At 44.3% G+C, this 25001-nt stretch overlaps 1 protein-coding gene and 1 long non-coding RNA gene across 5 annotated transcripts in view; one reads left to right on the forward strand and one right to left on the reverse strand.

Annotated features, from left to right (window-relative positions):
- Positions 1-25001, forward strand: part of LOC116092976 (IQCJ-SCHIP1 readthrough transcript protein) — a 764408-nt gene that overhangs the window by 652583 nt on the left and 86824 nt on the right. The gene's annotated exons all lie outside the window — the stretch shown is intronic.
- LOC116092981 lies at positions 11461-12959 on the reverse strand. Its single transcript, XR_004119582.1, has 2 exons — positions 12800-12959; positions 11461-12149 (listed from the first exon to the last, which is right to left on the reverse strand). It is a non-coding gene; the product is annotated as an uncharacterized LOC116092981 (long non-coding RNA).

Genomic DNA, 25001 nt, shown 5'->3' on the forward strand with positions numbered 1-25001 from the left:
ACACACACACACACACACACACACACACACACACACACACACATACACAGGCTTCATTGTGCTTTCAGCTGCAATGATTCGTGTCTTTTGGGAATAATCACACTCCAGAGCAAGAGTGAGTCATTCTCTCTAATGCTTCCAGACAAGGATCCCATGGAAGCCACCCTCAGGTGAGCAGACCCACCATAAGCCTCAGGACGCATCCCAGAGTTATTAGGGAAAGTGATCATCCTGTCTAGCTACGTGATGACACATCACAATGTCGTCTCGGGATTCTGAAACATCTGGAGAAGCCAAACCCAGATTTGTGTAAGCAATATCTTCTCAGGGGCAGTGAGCAGACTCCAGGGATAAGGGTGTCTATGGCCAAGTCCGACCACCTGCTTGGATTCACAGAACCCATCTGGCAAAAAGAGAACAAATGATTCTTGTAAGTTGTCCCTTAACTTCCATACACACACACACACTGTCACACATGTGACCCTCCATGTAATTAATTAAATAAATGCCTTGACTATCAGATGCTGTCAAGGAACCATAAGTACACATCTCTGTTCTGCGGGTCAGAATATGACTTCGGCCTGCCAGTTTTTCCATCCACACCTCAACCTCCCAAAGCTCCAGATGAGAACTGAGGCCCGAGCAAGTGACATGCCTTACCTGAAGCGGGTTGATTTGGGATAAGGATCAGTTTACAGAGAGGTATACCGCACTTCTAGCAATAGGGATTTCAGAGAGAACCCATGTGGGAAGTTCTGACTTAACGAAGGGGTGTTTCCTTTCCTTCTCTCTTTTTGGGGGTCACAATGGTTAGAAGTGATAATAGTCAGAGGAAAAACAATAGGAAATATGACACATCTCACTGTTTCATTTAATTTTCAGGGCCACCCCACTTGTTAGCAGTCCGTTTCCTTTTCCTCTTCAGAGTCGTTCCAAAAGTGATTTGCTGTTAGATTCAGGGAGATGTGTCAGGGTTCAGTTTTCATTGTTATGGCCAGTGAAAAGATAAGAGTTCTTTCGGAACAGATTATCTTAAATGTAAACACACATTGTGGAATGAACAATTGTAGTCTCAGGTTCTTAGATCTGTTGGAAAGCCATCTGACTCCCTTTAATTCCAAGGGGTGATGAGGGCTGATTTTGGAGTTTAACCCACTGAAGGTTACACTTCAAGCCTAGTTCTTTGCCACCGAGTTCTGCCCCTAGCTCTCACTATTCATTTTGACCCAGAGTCTCAGGGAGTTGTTCAGACTGGCTTTGAACTCAGTTGCACAGGAAGGCCTTCAACAGCTTGGGATTCTCCTGTTTCATCCTCTTAATAAGGTCGAATATTTAGGTCATAGTTTGTCCCCCTGGTACCCCATCTTTCCTCCTTCCTCCACGCTTTCTTTCTTCCTTGATCTTGCTATGCAGCCAAGGATGACCTTAAATTTTGGATCCTCCTGCCTCAACTTCCAGAGTGCTCATTACAAAAATGTGCCTCCATGCCTAGTTTATATATGCACAGGACTCTGTGCTTGCTGAACAAGTACCCTTCTAATGGAGCTATGTCCCCAACCCTCTACTGTTTATTAATTTTGACAAAATTACAGTCCTTAACCACCAATCTTAACCAAACTTTCCTGACACTCAGGTTCTAGGGAAACTTCAACATCGAGTGCTATTGAGATTTTATTTCTTGCTGATTTTCTTCATAATATGGAGAAGGAGTTGTTGAAAAGATAACCATTTAAATTTATTTTCCTTATTAGAACTTCCGGCTTTAAGTACAGAGTCAAAACAGATGGCAAATTAGACAAGTTTGAGTTATTCATTTACTTTCTTTAAAAAAAAAAGGAATCATTAATATCAGCTTTCTCTTAAAACTCACTGTGGAATAATTTATAGGTTTATGAAAAGTTGCAAAGATTGTACAGATAGTTCTGAGCATTCCTCAGTGGCTGCTCCTGATGCTACCTCTTAAGTAACTGTTGAACATCTGTCATAACCAAGAAATGAGCAATGACACCTAAATTATAGATTTTATTTGGCTGTGTAGTGACTTTTAAAAAATTAAAGTTATGATAAAACTGTAAGGTAAAATTAATAAACAACATGGCCTGCATTGCCCGCAAAGTCTTTATGTAAGTAAAAGTTAGGCCATTGGATGGTGTGTGCTTTGTTGATGCATTGTGAAGATGGAGCTCCTGGCCCTCCTTCCAGCCATTTGTTTTGCCTAAGCTCCTCTGGCAAGATGCCCTGCAGCTGCTTCTGTGGAGAAGAAAGGGGGCAGGAAGGAAGGCAAAGCCAGGGCTCAGATGAAAGCTTGGAGGCTGAGGTGGAAGGATATCCTGATCCCAGAGCATAGAGAGAAACCAGGGCAACTCTGCAGCCCTTGTCTCCAAAACCAAACAAAGCGCATAAGAAGGAAAGATAAGGAAGAAAGGCAGTCAGAGAAACTCAGAGAAACTCGAGCAGAACACGTGGTGAACCCTCTAAGCCCTGTGCCCAGAGTGAGGGGTGTCAGAAAGAGTTCCTGAGAGAGGCAGTCTGCATGCTTACCCACAGTCTTTTCTGTTTTTCTTTTCTTTTTAATTAATTTATTTCTTTACATCAAATGCTCCTCCATTTCCCAGTCTCCTCCTCACAGAGACCTTTCCCCCATCGCCCTTCTCCTCTGAGAAGGTGGGGCCCCTAGGTATCCTCCCACCCTGACGCGATCGAGTCTCTGCCAGGGTAGACATCAGTGAGGATCCTCTCTCACTGAGGCCAGACAGGACAGCCCTGTTGAGGAACACATACCACAGACAGGCTACAACTGTAGGGAGAGCCTCTGCTCCAGTTGTTGGGGGACCCATGTGGAGACTGAGCTGCACATGTGCTACATACGTGCCTGTTCTTTGGTTGGTGCCTCAGTCTCTGAGAGTTCCTAGAAGTCCAAGTTACTTGATTATGCTGGTCCTCCTGTGGGGTTCCCATCCCCTTCAAGGCCTTCAATCCTTCCTCCAACTCTTTCATGAAAGTCACCCATCTCCGTCCAATAATTTGACTATGGGCATCTGCATCTCTCTCAGTCAGATGCTAGGCCGAGCCTCTCAGAGGACAATTATGCTAGACTCCAGTCTGCAAGCACAACAGAGTATCATTAATAATATCAGGGATTGGTGCTTACCCATGGGATAGGTTTCAATTTGGGGTGGTTATTGATTGGCCATTCCTTTGATATTTGCTGCATCATTGCCCCTGAATTTCTTTCAGACAGAACAAATTTTGGGTGACAGTTGTGTGAGGGTGTTGGTGTCCTTATCCCTCTCAATGGGCTGTGGACAGCCACAAGCTGTTGCTGCTTTTTGGCTCATAACTCTGTTCATCACACAGACCTTCAAAGCTAAGTTGGGTGGACTTTTGTGATTGTGCTGGGTAAAGCCTGGCGGAGGAGGGGATTGACATTTTTAACAGACAGGTAGAAGTGGCCTGTGGCTTAGAGGACTGGATTAGTTATAAGGAACATGTCCGGGAGATTTCTCAGATTGGAAATGGCATAGAAAGAGGGTTGAGACTCTTGCAGACATGGAAAGAGGAAGAGAAATCAGCAAATTGGGATATTCAACATTTGTTGACTGACCAGATGATCAGAGTTTTAAAAACTGACTCCTGAATGGGTACTGGGCATAGTGTGTCACCAGTAGAGGCTTGCTCAAGTGACTCAGTGTAGTCTCATAAAAATCGGTTTCCTGTTTACTCGCTTGTTTTCTCGTCTTTGCCTGACAGGATGGTGAATTCTTCCCTGAGGCTTGTTAAAATTCTTTTCCTAATTACATGTTTGATGTATTGTAGATTATGATAGCACTAACCAAACATTTCTTTCAGCAAAAAATGTTTCCCAAACCAAAATGTTTTGAGTGACTGCTTCAGTTCACGTGTTCCTGCCAATTCACTAGCCACTCTCCCCTGGGCAGAAGGCACCCTGGCAGCCCACGCTGTAATCTTCAGCGTACCCTCCTGCAGAGGATGCTTGTGGGTGTGAAGGCCAACATGTGACATGCGTTACCTTCCTAAAGCTCTGCAGTTTCCGTTAGGGAACTGACCTCTTTCCTTTGTGTGCTGTGTGCTTTTGGTTAGTGAGTGATTACAAGTGGCTGACTCATGCTCTGGGAGTCTCCGTCTCAGCTTTTCCTCTGCCAGCTCTGCGTGGGTGGAAGGGCAGCCTGCCTTGGACTATAGGTTCAGCGTGCTGGCTGTGAGGTCCTCTGAGCTGTTAGAGCTAACCGGTGTCCTGTAGGAAATGTGGCTGTGGCTTCTTCCCCTCCCTCAGCTCCTGCTCATGTTCATTCTGTGCCTTACCGTCAGCGCTGCTGGCTTCATTGTTTACAAGACGGGAACCCTAAGTGGTAACAGCAGACAATCATTTGACATAAAACTCAAACTCAGATTGGGCCAGTTGTAGGCCTGTTATCACTTAGATAGACATTTTTAACCAAATCATGGAATTTTGAAGCTTTGATCAGCCTTCAAGCCCATTGGCTCAATGCCTTTCAGGCTGCAGGCAGAGAAGTAATCAGACAAAGTGACAGAAATAAACAAGTTGTCATAAGCTGGACACAATCCACGAATGCCTACAGAGCCACGGGACTCATCTGCCCGGGGCATCTGGTCCATACAGCCTTACCCTCCTGTCCTGCCCTTGTGTCCGTCCCATCATGCCATTTATGGGGTGACTAGATGGAAGGAAGGTAGCCTCAGTGACTTGGAAAGGATAGGAGTGACAGGCACATGGGGACTCAGCCTACTGTGTTCATGGTATCTGTAGCATCGTTCAGAAATGGCAGCAGAGTTTGGTGCATTGTAGGCACCATTGACCTCTGTGATCTCAGGCCATGATGCAGATGAAACTTACCATAAGGAAGAGGTCATTAGCCTGCCCAGAGGTGTCAGCCTATAATACTGTGCTATAGATCTCATTGTCAATCTTCATTAAAAAACTGCTCTGCCACCATTACTTCTTTTGTGGACTGTGTCTTCTCATGTTCTAAGGTGCAAGTCTCTGGGTTTTGAAGGCATAAATGTGCTCACGCTGCTTTGAGTTGAGAGTTGTGTTTTAAAGTTGTTTCTGTGCCGCTTGTCAGAAAAGCAGGAAGGTAGTTAGTTCACCAAGTGGTGTCCGCCGTGCATATCCTTAATAGGTGCCATTCGTTATCTTTTCTTCATAACTGTGTCCACTCTGTGAAGGCAAGTGGAATGGGGGTGGTGTGTTAGGTGTGGGGGACAGAGAGCAGCAGAAGCTGACTTGGAACTGAGCCATCCTGGACCTTCTTAGGCTTGTGGAGTTTCCGGGCCATAGCACAGACGGCCAGACAGTGCAGGCCAGACAGTGTGGTGACTGATGCCATGGGGAGTGGGGAGACAGTTAGTCTCACTAAGGAGTCATTTGTCATCCTTTCTGAGGACAGACTGTGTGAGTGTGTGTGTGTGTGTGTGTGTGTGTGTGTGCGTGCATGTGTGTGTGTGTGTGTGTCATAGGTCTGTCTATCCTTTGACACCCTTCCTTCTAAAAATCTAAATGCTAGCAAAAATTTTGAAAGAGCAACCGTATCCCACTGTGTGTTTAATTTGTGACAAAAGTGGCTGTGGTAACTAATCTTGACTGTCAACTTGAAACTTTTGAAAGAAGGATCCTAAACTGAAGAACTACTTCAATCAGACTGGCCCACAGGACATTATCTTGTTTACTAACAGATGTAAGCAGGTCCAGCCCACTGTGGGCAGCACCATCCCCAGTTAGGTGGGCTGTATAAGAAAAGAAGCAGAGCCAGGTGGTGGTCATGATGGTACACATCTTTAATCCCAGCACTCAGGAGGCAGGGAGGCAGAAGTCTCAGGTCTCCTAGAGTTTGATGCCAGCCTGACTTACAGTGAAAATTCCAGGGCAGCCAGGGCTATATAGAGAAACCCTATGGAGAAAAAAGAAACAAGCAAACAAAATGAAAGGTTGCGGAACTTGGGCCTGAGAGCAGGCCAGTAAGCAGTGTGCTTCTGTTGTGGCTTCTTATGATGGTGGATTGCAACCTTTGAGGTGAAATAAACCCCTTCCTCGCACAGTCATGTTTGATCCTAATGTTTATTGCAGCAACAGAAAGCAAAGTAGAACAGTAGCAGTGCTTAGGGAATTCCTTGTATGGCCAGCGACTCAGCTCACAACTTTTCATTTCTTGTGGCTAACTTTTCATTACACTGGGGCGGGTGGACACCGCTACTGTCTATTCCCAGGCAAGCAGCCCTGGACCCACAGAGATGGGACCAGCCCTTGTCTACAAAAGCCACATACACTTTCAGATACATCAGCTACAGCAAATATTTGGAAGTCAGCCACTTAGACCTATAGCAGACAATGCTGGACTGCCTGCACCTGGTTTCTTGTTTTGTTTCCCAGGGTTTCACAGTGTTGCTCCAGGTAGTCTGGATTCCAATATCCTCCTGCCTCAGCCTCCCAAATGCTGAGAAAACAGGCGTGTGCCTCTTATGTATCTTGCTTTTCTTTACCCGCAGCACAGCTACATCTGCTATCCTGCAATCTCTTGATACTTTCTTAGGCCTGTTTTTCTTCTATTAAGCATTTTTCATTTATGGAAATCTAATCAGCTAAAATTTTGTTTAAATGAGAGTGTATGTATGTCATGCATTTCTTTAAAGTCTCCAAATCTCTGTCTCTGTGCTTATTTGTAGTAAACAATTAGTCCTTAGGTGTCAAAAACTCACATTGTGTGTTGGCTTGAAGAAAATGAGATGATACAGAGATGAGTCAAAATGGCTGAAGCCCAGCACTCCTGTGACCTGGTCCTGAGCAAGTCCGGCAAACCCTTTTGTATGCAGAATGTGCTAGATGCTACAGGCAGCATGGAGATGATGGGGCCTATCTGGGAACCCTTGCTGCTTGTAGGGTGGGTGACACCTGTAGAGTTTAGTCTCCTCCTCCCAGGCATCCTGAAACTACATTCAGCAATTGCTCCATCTGTAGAAGCAAGCCTTACCAAGGTGGTAGAATGCTTCTGTGCACACAGGAAGTACACAGCAGCACCACCCAGCCCGAGCACAATGGCACATTCCTATAATTCCGGCACTGGCAAGGCAGAGGCAGGAAGATCAGGGGCCTGAGCTTACCCTTGGTCACAGGGCGAGTCAGAGGCGACATGAGATTTTGTCTTCCAAGCACACAGCGCCTCTTTTTCTCCTTTTTAATAACCACAGATCTTGAAGTGTTGTTTCTTTGTGCTTAGGTAGCCGTGGTGTGGAGTAGAGAGTCTCAGGGAGTGGAAAGTGGTTGTTTGAATTTAGTAGTGAGTTAATGTTTAATTCTAAGGCCTCAGGAACTTCCTGAGTATTTTGGCTAAAGGGGGTGGGCATATTTGTGGGGGTTTCTGCAGGTCTGGAGATGGTGAGATGGGACCATGCTAACACAGAGAGCCTGGCAGTTTCCCTTGTGTGTTATTGCTGACTTACCTAGCATGTCAGTTAGAGCAGTGAGATGTGTGGTAGAGATGTTAACAATTGCCCTAGGTTAGAACACTCGCTGTGTGAGCTCTTCCCACGGATCCCTTCTAGAACACACAGTGTGTTGCTGGAGAAGCAAGCCAGGCCCTCCCTTCCCCAGCCCAGCCATCGGATTCGCAATGATTGGATTTTGGAGTTTTGGTTTGGAGTGAAGGGTAATTACTCTGTCAGAGCGTGAGCAGTGAATCGTAGCAAGCGGAGGAAGAAGAGAAGATGACTCCGTCCCCCCACCTGCAACGGAAAGCTGTTGAATGTCAAATCTGCTTTGCAAGTTTGAAGTGAATGTCTTTCCCTCCACGTGTCATCTAGTTGAGCAGGTTCACACCTGTTCATTCGGCTGGCCATTGGTTAGTGGAAGGAATGAAGGAGAGAGAGCAGCCGCGCCTTGGGATCAAGGCATTTTCAGGATTATCATTCTGGTGCCCTCTCTGCCTTTAACCTTCCCTGCAGTGTCCCTTCCATCTCGGCTCTGTGAGCTGTAGCTGCCGTTACACAGAGCCTGTGAGATCTCCCTAACTTGGTAAAAACCTCTCCTACTGCGATGATATCTGAAGAGTGGAGCAGCTTGATAGCACAGGAAACAGGAAAGGTTGGCTAAGGACTCTCCAGATAGTCCGCATCTCCCAATTGTTTTCATTATGGTTTCCTTTAACCAGTGGCTCGTGCTCTTTTAGTTAGCTGGTCAAATGCGTGGAAAAGTCAGTGGCTTCATAGCATAGTGTTTGACTGGAGAAAATGGTTTAAAAATCAGTCAAGAGCAAGACATCAGGCTGAGAAGCTGAAGTTTGGACAGGTTGTTGGTAGAGTGTTTGCCATGCATGCATGATGACCCAGGTTTAAGTTCCTTGAATCCAAGCAGAAAGTTGGGAGGGTGTGGTGGCCTGCCTACAGCCTGCTATGCTGGGAAGTAGAGAGCGGGATTCCTGGAGTACTTCAGGAGTGAGCTCAGTGAGAGACCCTGCCTCAGTTCCTGAAATATGGAGGAAGACAACTGACACAAGACCACACATACAGAAAGGGGAGAGAAAGAACAGTGAACTTTGACCGCAAGTAAAGGTGACAAGCAATCTCACCTTTGGCCTTAATATGGCCGCCTGCTGCGTAACCTAGTGACTGAGCCAGCCAGGCTGAGAGCTAAGAACCTGAGTAAGGATCGTCGGGGAGTTTACAACCCTCTCTCTCCATCCATCCATTTTAAAAAGTGAAATGTTTTGGAGCGAACCCCCACGTTCTGTAATACTTTCTAAGAAGTCATATTAAGTATGACTCATCTTACACACCTACCAGTTATTGCTTAAAATGCTGCAGCAGGCCATTGTCTGCGGGGCAGCATTGTACTGACCCTCGGTTGGTTTGCTTCTCTAAAAGGCCTAGCCATGCTTCCATAGACAAATGAGAGTGTTTTTCCATATTAAAGCCATGTTATTGGGGCACACGGTATGCTTCTCTCTCCCTGCATAACTGCACAGTGATTAAATATTGACTAAGAGCCAGCATTTGACAGCCAGCAGCCTCACCCTGGTAAATGCTGATGTGTGAGACTGAATGTAAATACAGAAGCATCCCCGCAGGGCCAGCCTTTTTCCTTGGGATGTGGGCAAGTCCTGAGTTATGCATGAGGTGTCAAACTCAACTGCTCCAGTAGAAGGGTGTCATTTGAAACAAGTAATTCCTTAAAAAGCAACCCAATTCTGTCAGAAGAAAATATATTTTCCTAATCAATTTGAATAATAAAGAGGCTGTTTGTGAGTTTTCACAGAACATCCAGGGTGCCCGGTGAACAAAGGAGCTCTCCGACACTGGGACAGCTCTTCCTTTCAAAGACTCTGATTGTTTGGTGTATATGAAACAAACTGACTAAAACCATCAGATTTACTTCTGGGCCGTGAATATCTGATAGGGAAGTTTTAATACATCTTTCTATGTCCTGGTCACTGCCTGCTTTCTTTCTTGCCACTGTGGTATATAAGTTCACCCCCCCCCCATGGGGGAAAATACCATGTTTAGCTTGGTTTTCTAAAGGAAATTAGTTTTTAAAATTTCTTTCTTTTTTTGAGATTATAATAAAATTATAGAAACTAAGTTTTTCTTCAGTATTTTCCCCTAGTAATGAATAAGTTTTATTATAAGATCTGATCATTTTTTATTGCAATGCTTTTTCTTAACTAACTGTGTACATATATTTGGGTGAATATATGTATATGTGTATGTTTGGGTGTGTGTGTGTGTGTGAGAGAGAGAGAGAGAGAGAGGGAGAGAGAGAGAGAGAGAGAGAGAGAGAGAGAGAGAGAGAGAGAGAGAGAGAGAGAGAGAGAGAGAGAGAGAGAGAGAGAGAGAGATCATGTGAAGACCAAGGGTCAACCTCTAGGGTATTTTTTTGAGATATTGCTGGCTGCCTATTCTATTAAACTGGCCGGTCAGCAGGCTCCAAGATCGCTTTCCCATGGGTGTTAGAGATCAAAATCCATTCCTTGTGCTTGCACACCAGTTAGTTTACAGACACAGCTCTCTCCCCCGCTCTATCGCAGGGCTCTTCATTATACCCTGTAATAAACACCTCGAAGACTAACTCAACAGTTATCCCTGCATGTTGTGAAGCTGTTTATCCCTTAGAATGCTTTAAGTACAGGCCTCCTTCTCAGCAAGTATAGTCCTCTAAAACGTTGGCATCTTATTCCAGCAAACTCTCTAGACATTTCCTCCTCTGAGCTGCCTGGGCCACTGGTGTGGTGACTGCTGTCTTGAGCATTAGTGTCACCACCATCAAGGTCCCCTGAACTTAACAGATGTTTTATGAAAGCATCGTATTTCTTAGCTAGGTGTGGTGCACACTGCTGAAAAATCAGCACTTGGGAGGCAGAGGCAGGAAGATCAAGGGCATGAAGCCATCCTGAGTTGCGGGTGGGGGTGGGGGAGAGCTCGTCTTCAAAAATCAATGTCTGAGGATGTGATGGAGTGTTGCTTAGCATATACCAGATTGTGGGTTTGATTTCCAGCACCACCATTTTTTTTAAAATTGTATTTCTCAAATGATTCAATTTAGCCAAGATGGACTGGTACATATTTGAGGGGTTTAAAAATAATGTATACTAGAGGTATTATTAGCATTATTATTATTATTAGCATTAGCATTGTTATTATTAGTAGTAGTATTAGTCTATTCAGAAACTTATTTTTCTTTAAATAGTGATGATTCCATTCTCCTTCGAAGCATAGTGAGGCATATACTTAGTGAGAGTGAAAGTCACATGAGGGACAAGACAGTCAAGAGCACTGGCTCCTCTTCCGAAGGGCCTGAGTTCAAATCCCAGTAACTATATAGTAATGAGATCTGATGCCCTCTTCTGATGTGTCTGAAGACTACAACAGTGTACTTACATATAATAATAAATAAATCTTTTTTAAAAACAGAGAAAGTCACATGAGAGGCAGCAGAGCATCCATGAGTGTGGTACAGCTCACCCTCAGTCAGAAGCACAGAAATGAGTCTCAGAGAAACCAGAAAGTGTATGTGCTCTTGGGCTGAGGAGCTAACAGACATGAGGCCCCAAGGCGAGGCCAGTCACATGTGCCACCCACTCTTTGGAATGATCTCGTCCTTCAGAAAACCAGAAATATTTGTGAAAAATAGATTGATGTGTGTGTGTGTGTGTGTGTGTGTGTGTGTGTGTGTGCTCGCATGTGTCTAAAAAACAAACTCAACAAAATAATAGGACATGTTTGAACTTGAACAAGGTTCTCAGAGATTGAGCCCAAAGACTAGTAGTGTCTTGGTGGCATATGTGCAGCCTCTAGTCCTCCCTCACACCAGCTGCCTCCATCTTCCTCCTTTGAGCCTGAACACGGTCAGCTAACACTGAGAACCTGGCATGGCTTCAGAGAAACTCGATTTAGGCTTAAGTAGGAGGGATGAAGAAAATTAACCAAGGTATGCTTTTATCCCATTCTAATCGTTTATTATAGATAAAATTACCATCCTAGAAGACACATAATAACCTCATCAAGATGACTTTCAGTGTGTTGAAAACAATCTTCAAAGCCTGGAGACAACTTTGCTTTTTGTTTTTATAGCTTCCGCCCCCTGGAAACTTGCAATGTAGAAGTCATAAATTCGGTTCTCTTGTTAGGAAACCCCATGCATTCTATTATGTATAGTGGAAGGTACTAAAATATACGACATTTTAAGGCTGAATTTTCGATTTCACTATTCCAGAAGAGCAGCAATACACTGATAAGAGTCTACCCTGAAAGCTCTTTCTGGAAATAAAGCCTAGCAGAAGCGACAAGACACCGCAGCCACCACGTCCACACACTTAAAACAGCAGGGCCGCGGCTGGGAACAGAGCTTAAGAGGGGCCTGCTGGATGCTAAGTGTTCTTCCACTTGTACGAAATTAAGCACAGGCACACTCAACACATTCCTGGATGCGACTTCCTGTTGCCTTCTGTATACAGTCTGGAAGATTCCTGAGGAGAGGTTTGTTGTCCACAGAAATTGAGTAGAGGTGTCTTCAGGGTTGGTTCTCCTCCAGGAGGCTCCCCTTAGGCCAAACTATCCATTGCACTTTCTTAGTGAGTTTACCAAAAATATATGGGAGTTTACTAATTGTTGAACATATGGTACTGGGGAAAAAAAAAACAAAAAGAAGAGAATAAATTCCTACTCTTAGCACAGATTACTTTAAATCAGTGTTGCTTCCTCCCAAACCCCATATTAATCATGTCTCCAAAGAAGTAGAAACAAACTATATGTGTGTGCCTGTCTGTCTGTGTGTCTATATGAGTGTATGTCTGTGTGTGTGTGTGTGTGTGTGTGAGTGTGTGTGTGTGTGTGTGTGTGTGTGTGTGTGTGTGTGTGTGTAAAGAGAAAGAGAGGAAGAGAGGAGAAGGTGGATTTTAAGGCCTTGATTTAGAAAACTGTGAAGGCTGCTAAGTCCAGGCCAGCAGCAAGAGTTGATGTTATAATTTGAAGTCCGAAGTTGAGAGAGGCAGTTTCTTTTTCTGGGACTCATGTTGTCTCCTTTCCAGTTGAAATGATGAGATTGGCCTACCATATGGAAAAGAATGTTCTGTATTGGAAGTCAACTGATTTAACTGTCAGCCACATCTAAAAGATACCTTCATAGGGATATCCTGCCTAGCATTTGACTGAACAGTGGGGCCCTTTGGCCTAGTAAAGTTTGGCCCATAATTAATTACTCATCGCTTCCTCCCTCCTCCCCACCCCCTCTGTTACTGCACCTGCATCCAAATAATATCATTTCATTGAATACCTCTGGAGCTTAAGCAGGCATTAAGAATCCCCTGGAACACGTATTGAAACACTGATAGCCTGTGGAAGACTGGGTCCGGGAACTCGAGTTTCTGGTGAGCCCCAGGTGCTGCTGATGCTGCTGGTCCAGGGGCCATAGTTTGAGGACTGCTGGGTCTCTATAATCTAGAATCTGCACTTTAGCCTCCTGGCTCCGAATCTGATTTTGTGATCAGAGGGAAGGTAGGTTTCTTCTTTAGGGCCCCACACATGCCTAGTGCTGGGAGGGAGGATTCCACTCTCCATGCCTAGAGAATACACACTTCAGGCCTTACCATTGTGAAACAATGTTCCTCTCCACTCTGAAAACTCCACTCCGCCTTGGAGCTCAAAGTGCAAAGATTAGAAATGCTTTAGTGAATCATTAAAATATTACTTTTTTTTTTTTTTTTTACATTTTGTAATGCATGTGTACATGTGGGCCTGTGTATGTTCATGTGCATGCATGTATACATGTGGGCATGTGCATGTTGAGGTCAGAGGCCAGTGTTAACTGTCTTAGTCAATTTCCTCAGTTTTTGCGTCAGGGTCTCTTGCTAAGCCTGCAACTTGTGAGCAGCTGAATTGGCTAGCCAGCAAGCTCTAAGCACCCTCATGTGTCCACCTCCTCAGAGGTGAAGGTTGGGATTTATAGATGTACAGGGCTGTACTTAGGTTTTTTTTTGTTTTTTGGGGTTTTATTTTGTTTTGTTTTGTTTTTTTGTTTTGTTTTGTTTTGTTTTTTCGAGACAGGGTTTCTCTGTATAACCCTGGCTGTCCTGGAACTCACTCTGTAGAACAGGCTGGCCTTGAACTCAGAAATCCGCCTGCCTCTGCCTCCCAAATGCTGGGATTAAAGGCGTGTGCCACTGCCGGCCCCTCACACTTCAACTTAACTAAAAGTCTCTATCTTTGATTTTTTGTACAGATTAGTGTATTAATAACATTAGAATGTAGGGACATTTGACCTTGGAGCTGTCTCTAGGTGACATGAACAAGTTAGGGACCTCAGGGTTCTGAGAGGTAGATTGACACAGGCTCAGTGACATGGAGTGAGGGTGATGTAGCTCTCATGGTCAGCTTTAAGGGCCATTGTGTCCACCCAAGCCTTGGCAGCAAAAGAAGTCATTTTACAAATTTCAATACAAAGACTTGTTTTATACAAGGCTGAAAGAGCAAAACTGAGACCTTGGGCTAACCCAGAGACACTAGTTGTGAGAGACTGTCAGCTGCAACTGCCAGGACCAGAGCAATCAAGGCGAATGAGATGTGACCAGAACTACCTTGGAGCTATGTCATGTGATTCAGGCCTCCGGCAAGGAGGGACAGGTAAAGCCAAAATCAGCAATATTCTCCTAGCCTGACACTCCTGAGGTGTCCAGAGAGATGTTCCCCAGCTTCCCGTTCCTAGAGCCAAATCTCCCCATGTCTGTCCTCTCACGAGACACAGCCTGTCCCTATGTCTTAGATTGGAGGGTTCCACAGGGAACCAAGTGACAGTGTTGCGTAGGGAACATCCCGCTGACAGTGTCAGCATCAGAGAGCAGAAGCCCTGTGCTTCGGTTCCCTTCTTCCTGTGTCAGGCCTTATCATGACCGTATTCATTCATCTGTCTACAGGTTTTGCCTCTTGTGAGGTTGGTACTAGTGATGGGAGGATCAGAGGACCGAAGCTGTTAGGCTGTCTCAGTTAATCGTATCAATTGTTTTCTACTTGTTTATAATAATGATGATGATGGAAACAAAAACTTAAATGCCAGAGACTAGAGTGCTGTGCAATTGTGAGTTTCTCGGACAATGGGATACCTGAAATATTTTGACACCACATCCTTAAAATAACTACTTCTGTCTCTGTGTATCCTTCCTTCCTTTGCCATGTGTGTGTGTGTGTGTGTGTGTGTGTGACTGATTTTCCCTCAAAAGATCCGAATTCCATGGGCATCTCCTTTTGCTGCAGTTCCTTTGTTCATTTCTAGAGATGATGGAATGATGGAGTTGGTCTTGATGGTGTTTTCCCTGTACTGTATCCAACTCTACTCAATCAGCCTTTATTGTGGGGCTGTCAGATGTCAGGCTGTACCTCAGAGACGAGGAGGCGAAGGGACCCCATGGAGCGTGGCTTTGGCCATGTTACAGTCTTTGACCTTGAGTTTCAGCAGTTGCCCACTATGCTCCTTACTTATCCTGTGGTACCCTGGATGCTGTGAGGGCAAACACTAGACTATGCAGGGTTGCTAAAGAACTGAGGGGGGTGGAGCCATCATCAATGTGGACCAATGTCACTGCTCCATCAAAAGTAATGTGTCCTTATTTTGATTTTGGTCCAGATATTTTGCTCACTATTCAACCTAGTAGAATTTTCATTCGCTGTGATTTTTGCCTTTCAGTCACTCAGCTGAGATTTTAGTTGTTTATTGGTTCTTATCATTTCTGTGGAAGGCAATATATGTTTTAAATTGGTAGCTTAGGATTTGTTCCATCCTGTTGCTCATCTTGAGAAAGGAGCCAAGGGGACTGGAGTTAACCATGTCTCAGGGCCTGGGGCTTCGTATTGGCATACATGTTGATTTGTTCATCAGAATAAAGATGTAGTATGTGGCTGGATGGACATGGTCTATTAGGACCATAGCACTGATTTGAACTTTAAGTAAGAATGTGGATTCCGGTTATAATCACGCAGAAACTTCATAGCCATAGTTAAACTAGTTACTCCTTTTCAATATACGTCTGTCACCTTCTTGGTGCACTAATTAGTTAAGCTGTTTACAAATAGTATACAAGGGGCTGACAAGATGGTTTAGTAGGTAAGTGCTGTGCAAGCATGAGTCTTGAGCTCAAATCCCCAGCACCCATTTAGGAAGATGGGTGTGTGTTTCTGTAACCCCAGCCTTGGGAGAGTCAGAGATAGGCAGATCCCAGGAGCTCACCAGCCAGCTAGCCAGCCTAGCTGAAATAGTGCACACATACATGCAACTTTACAAAAATGAATACTACATGAATTTACCTTTGCTATAAAGGGCTACAACCTATCTTAGCTTTGTCAGTGTGAGGCAGGGTTCTTCAGCCATTCCTATGTATCATGACACTAGAATGGCTTTACCATGTTCTGGTCCAAGGTATAATGCACCCCACCACAGGTTCAGATTCATTTGGGCCCCGGTATTCATATGTATGTGGTGTGAACTATCTGTCAGAATCTGTTTATCTTTATGCCTATATCTGTTCACTGCTACTTCTCAGATGGTTCTAACAAGCACTCAGGGTCAAAAATACTGGCATAGCAGATAGACAAAGGATAAAACCATGTGCTTGGCTTTTTGCCCATAGTTTGTGTGTGTTAGCTGTTAGGTTGTTTATTACAGAATGGCAGATGAGTTCATCTCTTAATCACCGCTGTAAAAAATTGCCATAAACAATTCTTTTTGCGAACATTTATCATCTCACAGTTCTGAAGTCAGAAGTCTGAAATGGTTTTCTAGGGCCAAAGGCAATCATTCTGCAGGATCTAGAGGTTCTCTGTCCTTCCCTGGCTTTTAGAAGGTGTCTACATACTTTGGAGCATCACCCTGCCTTGTTCTTACATCAGTTTCAGCTGCTACATCCTTCTTTAACACTCCTACAACCAGCAATGTCTTATAGAGACACTTGTAATTATGTTAGGACCATCCAGCTTATCCTGGATAATCTTATCTCAAGATTTAATTTACCCATACCTGTGACGTTTCCTTCACTGTGCAAGAAATCATAAGGACCTAATCATGGGGTTTGGGGATTTAGCCTTAGACATTGGAGAGGGCAGTCTGCTGCAGGAAAACATTCCCCCTACTCATCTGAGGAGAGCATCCTCTGAGTCAGACCCATGTCCTTGCTTCCTATCCCTACAGCATCGGAAGGCTCTAAAAGAAGAACATTCTGTAAACACTGGAAGTGATGACACCGTGTTCAGAATTTTAATTCCATTCATTTTTTTAAAAGATTCTACCAGTTTTTAAATTTTCAGATGCCTTAAGAGTTTGTTCTAGAAATAGATTATGTAACATCAGAATTTTCATGAGCTTTGGTACATTTCTGGTTTCTCTTGGATGGGGTTGCTTTGCCATTACCAAACCAATGGTTCTCAACAAGAAGTGGATGTGGCTTATTATTGAACTTACTCTTGCCACTGCCATCCACCAAGCATCGACTGGACGCTAGCCTCCTAGACATAAAAATAACAAAAGCTTTCAAGGGCAGGGGCAGAGGAGTGACTGCTGGTGGTCAGCCTATCTGTAGTTCATTGTGGCTGGTTTTCTTTGTCAGCCTGTTTTTGCTCTCTTAGGATTTGTTTTTGTTGTTGTTGTTATCCTTTGTTTTTAATATTTGCATATAGAAACCCCAGAAGAGGCCCTTTGTGGCACAAAAATGATTAAAACCTTCTATGAGAGGCCAACAGATAGGACTTTAATAAAACAGTAGTCCAGAGCAAAAGAACAACCTAGAGATATAGGAAGCTGGCCAGAAAAGGCAAGGCCTCAACAAGCAGCTTCCAACTCCAGCTACTTATTGGAATTAGGGAAAAAGAAAATATTACTCTTTTAAAAATCCTAGTTGTTGGGGACCCACCCTTAGCAACTAAATATAATCTAATTAAAAGAAGGCATGGGCACCTGTCACAAAAGAAATGATGTTGAGTTTGGTTTTATAGAAGAGAAACTATGACAAGACCTAAGAGATCTCAAGGACTCAGTAAAGAGCCGAAAACTTCCTCTCTGTGCTCACACGTGCCCTGTAAGTCCTTCTGCCCACCCTAGTTCTGCCTCTGTTCTTCTACCAGACTGTCTGCTGAAGACTCGCTCTGACCTTTGAGGAGGATAGAACCAAGCTCAGATCCTACAGTTCTACTAGCTTCTCCTCCTTTGTAGTTGGTTTCCTAACTGGGGAGATAAGTTTTCAGGAGTTGTGGCTCATGTAGGCATGAGCTGGGCTTCTAATCCTATCTTCTCTACTCATTAAGCATGTGGTCTTTGGAACGTTACTTAATCTCTGCCTTGGTGTCCTCACTGGTGACAGGGGTGTGTGGAAGAAGGACTTCCAGGCAGAGGGAATAGCAGATGTTAAATTATGAGTGAGGATACACAAGCTATATTGGCAACCCAGTAGCCATGAAGGAGGATGTATTGAAGATGCCAATGGTAAGGGGAGGAGAATCTGTCTTTGTAGGGGTTTGTTGTATTTGGTATGTATATTCTGAGCCTTTTCTCAGGCATAATGGATCTGAGATCTGGAAATCTGTACTTTATTTTTGGAAAAAGATTTTAAAATTGTGTGTGTGTGTGTGTGTGTGTGTGTGTGTGTGTGTGTGTGAGAGAGAGAGAGAGAGAGAGAGAGGGGGGGGGGGAGAACATGTGGCTGTCAAAAGGGGGGTACTCACAGAGGCCAAAAGAGGGTATTTGGACCCCTTGGAGCTGAAGTTATGGGATGTTGTGAGCCTTCTGGTATAAGTGTTGGGAACTGAACACTGTTTTCTCTGGAAAAACAGCAACTGTTCTTCACCTGCATTATCTCTTCAGCCCTGAGATCTACATTTTAAATGAAGCAAACTTGAATGTAGGAAGGCTGAACTGTAATATAACTCCAACAAGGATTTGAGCAAAAGCTAGATCATCTAGAACCTTGTTCTAAGGCGATTGGATTGGGCAGACTCCCTGCATGTCAGATAAGAGTTTTCAGAACTATCACTCATCAAGTGTGGGGGTTGGGTGGAAGGGACTTGTAGAGGAGTGAGTCTATTCCAACAAGGAGACCACAATACTCAGTGAAGACTCCTCAGCCAGGAGAGGCATTAGCAGTAGAAGGCAGGAAGGCAGAAACAAAATCCACATAAAACAGGTAGGACCATCAGAACTTGGTGATAGATGATCTGGGTATGAAAGTAATCTTGAGAAACACTGAGAAACCAGACAGAAGTCTGGGTTTGGGGGAGTAATTAAGACAAAAGTTGAAATTTGTAGTATAACTTCTTCTAAGGGAGACCTACTGGGGATGCATGCTCAGGAACCACATTTCCCAGATTCCGCAGTAAAGCAAGATGTAAACACAGCATTACTGGGCAAGGACACCTGTAGACAATGGGAGCAAGCAAGGCTCTCCCTGTCTAATACTTGTTAGGTGATGATAGAGAAAAGGGGGATGCAGAGTTTTGATTTGGGGCACAAGTTGCAGTGGAGAAGCATCATGCTAAAGCAGAGTACAATGTTCCCAATTCTTTTGGTGACAAGTTCTATAACGACTGTGGAGAAACAAAATAGTAAGTGCTCTTAAGAGAGGCAGACAATCATGGATGGGAGATAAATATTAAAGCCCTCCATTCTGAATGCCAGTGAGGAAAATGACTAGAAGTTTCTGGACAAACAGCACTGTGTCTTTCTCCAGATGATGTCATGGCACTAGAACAAGGACTTGAAGGGCTTAGCTACTGAATTAGTCTGTGTTTCCATGACTAACGGACTTTGACTATTGTCTTTGGACCCTTGTTGCCAAAGAGATTCATGTCTACTGCTTCAACCTCAAGCCCTTCAGAATTGTTCCTAACAATTCTTCTGTTGTATGACTCTATTCCTGGGAAGTTGTAAACTATTGTCTACTCCCAGTTAGGGGACAGATGATTAGCCAAAGTGCAACTTGATGAACCAATGAGTTATTGCAGTTACTTGAAGGAATATGATTAGGGGGCTATTTACCAGGAGTAGAAATGACTCAGAGACAGCTGCATCACCAAAGCCAACCCCAGCATGGGTGACAGCTCACAGAGCTGGGAACCTGGAGCACACTGCACAGCCTGCAGTCAGCTCAGTGGATTGGAGAGTGTCCATTCTTTCCAGATAGATGAGTTGGTTTGTACCTCTTCCAAGCAGCTCAGCATGTGGTAGAAGTCTCTCATCAGCCTCTACTGCTGAACTGTTTCCTTCTGGACGTAAGCTTCCCTGCAAGATAGAATATTACACCTTTCCATGAACAATGGCTCTCAACCTTTCTAATACTTTAACCCTTTAATATAGTTCTGCATATTGTGGTGATGATCCCCAGTCATAAAATTATCTCATTACTACTTCATAATTGGAATGTTGCTACTGTTATGAATCATAATATAAATGTCTAATATGTATGCTATCTGATAAGGTGTCACTACCTACAGGTTGAGAGCTGCTCCCTTAGAACACCCTGGATCTTAACATGAAGAGGTCAGCTCAGAGCCATTGGAAAATTCCACTGGACCCCTTTCTTCCTGAAAGAGACAGGTCAGAGAGCATGTAGGCCAGAAGGGGAGGCTGAGTAAGCCCCTACTACCTCATTCCCTAAAGACCAATCTGTTTAAAGGGTGCACTGTTCTGCCAGTCATATTGTGCCTAGTTGCTGATGCTCTATTCTTCCCCTAGAAACCATATAAAAACTCACTGAACGGGACGCCAGCGGTCGCCACCTCTCCTTTGGGTCTGGGATGATGGCACTGGAACAATAAATTCCTCTTGCTTTTTGCATTGATTCCTGGCTCTGTGTGGTTCACTCTGGGGGTCTCCGATAAGCTAAGGCTCGCCAGAGTCTTACAAACACACTTTAGAATATCCTGTTGTTTCAACTACTCTTTAACATCAAGTACCTTTACAAGCCTCCTTCCAAGATGGAAAGTTTAAACTGGTACACAACCTCCTTTTGGCTGGTGCAAGGCTCTGGCTCCATTCATTCCTGCAGCCTCTTATTGACAGGTGATTCATTACAAGCTCTTGAACCTGAACATGTCCTTTTTTGTATGTTAATAAAAGTATCCCATGGGTCACTGTAAAACTCGATTTTATTAGAAGTCTGAGTTTCAAATGTGCGATGGACTTCTTTTCAAGAGGGGTTTCTCTTTGTTACAGCCCTATCTGTCCTGGAACTCTCTCTATAGACCAGGCTGGCCTCAAAATCACAGAGATCTACCTCTGCCTCTTACTCTCCTTCCCTAGTGCTAAGATTAAAGACACATGCCAATACACTCAGTTAAATGTGGGATTTCTACAGTCCTTTATATCCTAAATCCTGTCCTTAGTTTCTTCTAGCAAAGCATTTTTCTTTCTTCCTTTCCATTTTTACTTTGAAAGGATCAAGCAAAATGTCAATACTGTAGAGTTTCTCACTGAAAACAGCATGTTGATAAGATACAGATTTTTATTGAAATGATGTCAGATTTTGCTAAATTTTACATTGATTCTTTTGGGAAAATACAATCTAATGGTTTGTTTGGATTACTATTCATTTGTGTTATACAAACTAGAAACTTGGAAAAAATAGGCTAGGGAGCAGACAAACTCTGTGTGTGTGTGTGTGTGTGTGTGTGTGTGTGTGTGTATGTGTCTATCTGTCTGTCTGTGTGTGTGTCTCTGTGTGTGTGTCTGTGAGTGTGTGTCTCTATGTGTCTGCGTGTGTGTGTGTGTGTGTGTGTGTGTGTGTGTGTGTGTGTCTGTGTTTAAGTGTTTGTATGGGGTACATGTGGAAGCCCAAGACTAATGTCAGGTTCTTCAATTGGCCAGAAAAATCCCAGAATCCTGTGTCTCTAATGTAGGGATTACAGATGTGTACTACCTTGCTTACCTTTTCATATGGGTACTGGAAACCCAAACTCAGATTCTTATGCTTTCAAGACGAGCCTTCTACCGACAAGCTCTCTCTTTTCCCAGTCCCCTCTAATCCCTTTAGCTGTTCTATCTTGAAAAACAAAACAAAACAGAAGAAAAAACTAACTCTCTTTGCTCTGATTCCTACATCTGTGGAGTGTGGATATCAGTAGCAGGCTTGATCTGCCTTTGTGCCTGGGCCATAAGTAACGTTAGCTGGTTTCCTTTATCTTTGTAATTATTATCATCTATTCCTTATCTCCCATGCTGGGGACTCTTACATTCCAGTCAAGCAATTCAGCTGATCTGTACCTTAGCCCTGATCTCCATTTACAATTGCCAAACATGGATGATGCTTGCAGACCCTTGCCAGGGTTTCTGTACCCAGTTGGCTGTTCACCAGTTGAATGCGTGATTTTTTTTTTAATTAGAACAGAGCATGTACTAAAACAGAGGACTGAAACCCTTGGTTTTTAATGATAGTTGTTAAGCTGGAATTTTCCATCTGATGATTTGAGATTGTGGCCTCACTTGTACCTGCAAATGGAGAGACTGGGCAGGGCAGTAATTTGACCTACATTCCTTCACTCTGCTTTGCTCCTGCTGAGCCACCCCCCTGCAAATTCTTTCTCCCCGGGCATTCCTTCTTCCTGAGGTAAAGGGGCCCTGCACTGTGGAGGGCAGTCAGGTTCAGGTTTGCAGCCATTTACCTATGGTAAAGCGACTGCACTGCTGCTGAGTGAAAGTCAAACTCTTAGCCCTGTGCAAATGGCTTAGCCTTTCCAAGCTTACTCTCTCATTCGCGAAGTCACAGAATGGAGGATTGCACATTCACGGCCTTGAAACTGGCACAAGATCAAATATGTTTATCTAGTAAGACTTGCCAAGCTGCTTCCTGGTGGCAAAGGCCTGGCACGGATGACCAAGGTCACAGAACAGCTGGACAGAGTTAATGGGGCACCTGACAGACAGCCCAGCAGGGGTTGTAAAGAGCGTTGCAAGGGTAATGGGAGGGATTAAGAGGCGACATAAGTGGAGGACTTCACTGAGACCCAATGGCTGAGTTAGGAGTTTGCCACACAACTGGTTGGAAGATGGGAAGGAGAGCTGGTCACAGAGACACTGACCTGTAATTCTGGCTTGGGTGGGAGGGACCGATTGGGGCCAGGTTCTTCTCAACCTTGTTGGGAATCTTGGCCTTTATCCTAAGAAAAATGGAGTCTTACTGAGGCATTTTCAGGGAAGTAAAACAGATTTGGAGTCTGGAACAGTAACTCGGGGCAGAGGTGTTTGGATGTGGAAGCAGCCCCAAAGCCTGGATCTACTTAGATTAGAGTGTCTGAGCGAAAGCCCTGCAGGTGAGATGGAAGGGGCATGGGCCCTGAAAGGTTTCCAGGAAGGCGAGTGCTGCTTTCGTTTGCTCACATATTCCCCCACCATCACCACCCTCGCGCCTATCCCCAACCCCGTGTGAACATAACATCCGTCATGTGCCAATGCTCCTATGTACAAAACATTGTCCCCTCCTGCAGTCACCATATAAGGTGACTATGTGATGGAAAATAAATGAACACATCTGTTGTGACCATGCTGATAACCCACCCCCACAATCTCTACCTTAAAATGAGAAGTCTAGTGTAGGCAAGCCAGTGTGCCTCAGGTCAGCCCCAGTTGGTCATGTGCTTATTTGATAAAGTCATCCTGAGTCCCAGGATCTAGACTCTTTGATCTGTTTTGAACCCCTCCTGGGTCCTCTTTTTTCCCCCCAACAGATCCAAGAAAAGGAGCGATTCAAAGCTGCTCAAAGCAGCATATGCTGTGTCCTGCACAGCTTCAAGGGAATGAAGAAAAGACAAACGTGGATACACAAAAAAGCCGGGGTTGGGTGGACTGGGCTCTCAGATGGAGAAGCAGCACCCAGAAAGCTAGGCCTGTTTATTATATACAGCAATATACGGAGATGGGGTTGTTACATACAGATAAACAAGGAATTGGGTTTATCATGTACAACTGGATAAGGAGGCAGGTTTAGCTGATCTCAGTAGGGGCAGTCTCTGTAGGGAAGCAGTCTTTGAGCAGTAACCATCTGGGTAGATATAAAAAAAGCTCCGGAAGAAAGGTATGGTGGACAGTTTTTTTGTTTTTTTTTTTTTTTTGCTTTTTTTTGTTTTTTTTTGTTTTTCACATTCTGTTAACATTCACACTCAGCCCAGAGGAAGGCTTTGCCTTCCCTCTGAGCCTCTCCCTAGGAAGGCTTTACCACCCACAAGACTGAGGCATTACTCCTTGATATGGCCATACCCATGGAAACAATATCCACTTACGCAGGGCTTCAGTGGGAGCTTCCTCTGCTCCCCACAAAGGTCACAGCTGCTGCCACCTATGAGGACAGAATGTCATTATCAGTTCCTGTCACACAGGTAGCATCTGATAGCAGACCATAGGTCTGAGGAGCACAAGACTTCAGTAGCAGTTGCTGATCTGCAGCTGTCTACCGGGGAGTTTCTGCATATGATCTCTGTTGAGGGCTGGCTGTGAAGGTTCAGGTGACAGAAGAGGAACTGGGCCATGTTTCTGTGAGCCCTTGACCTGCACTTGCAGACCCTTTCGTGTTCTCACAGGCAAGAGTGACCCACATGCTGAGAGGCCTTCTGCTCACATCCCTTCAATACAGATTCACAACCCTTCAATGCAGGGCAAGCAGATTTTTGAAAACGGAATTCCTGTACATGGAGTGTAAGGGAATTTTAATCCCCTACTACTGGGATTACTACTCTGACAAGGGATCACATCTAAAGACCTTCTAGGTTTGTGTAATCTGGCAGAAATGACATACCTTTAATCACTCTGGCTGAAATACAGACACACCCTTAGTACACACCTTTACTCCCAAACAATGGAGGTAAAATTAGTTTGTAAAAGGAAGGAGCCATGTTTGAAAATGACATCAAACTGAGGGGCAGACTAAGTGATGAACCAGAGAAAGATTTGATGGAATGAGTCAGAGTTAGGATATGCTTAACTCTCGTGAGAACAGCACAGGAAAGAGAAGCTATTTAACTACACACAGGAAGAATTAGGAGTGTAGTTCAGTTGAATTCAGTTCAGTGCGGTTGGGTATAGCTCAGTTGAATACAGTTGAGTTCGTTTGTGAGTTCCTTTCCGTTTGTTCAGTTTGTGCAGTGCAGGTCAGCATAGCCAGATCAAGGCAGAGTATAAGAAGGAGTCAGAAGATTAAAACAAATTGCCCAAATTAGTTTGAGACCAAGCAGAACAATTCAGTGAGAAGCTGAGAGAAGCCAGATTGAATCAGTCAGTTGTGGGGACATGGGGGGTGGGGCAGGTGGGGGGTTGGTGTTTGAGCCAGAACAGCTGAATTGAACCAACTAGCCAGAGTTCAGAAGGAGACCTCTGAGATGACAATTATAGAAGGTAAATAAAATTACTTTTACAATGGAGGGCAAGAGCACTGTTCACACCCTGTGCTCTGGCTGTGCTGAAAATGCAAAGCGTGGGTTTTTTTTGTTTTTTTGTTTTTGTTTTTTTTTTTTTTTTT

Source organism: Mastomys coucha, unplaced genomic scaffold (genome assembly GCF_008632895.1).
Source record: "Mastomys coucha isolate ucsf_1 unplaced genomic scaffold, UCSF_Mcou_1 pScaffold16, whole genome shotgun sequence".
Lineage (NCBI taxonomy): Eukaryota > Metazoa > Chordata > Mammalia > Rodentia > Muridae > Mastomys > Mastomys coucha.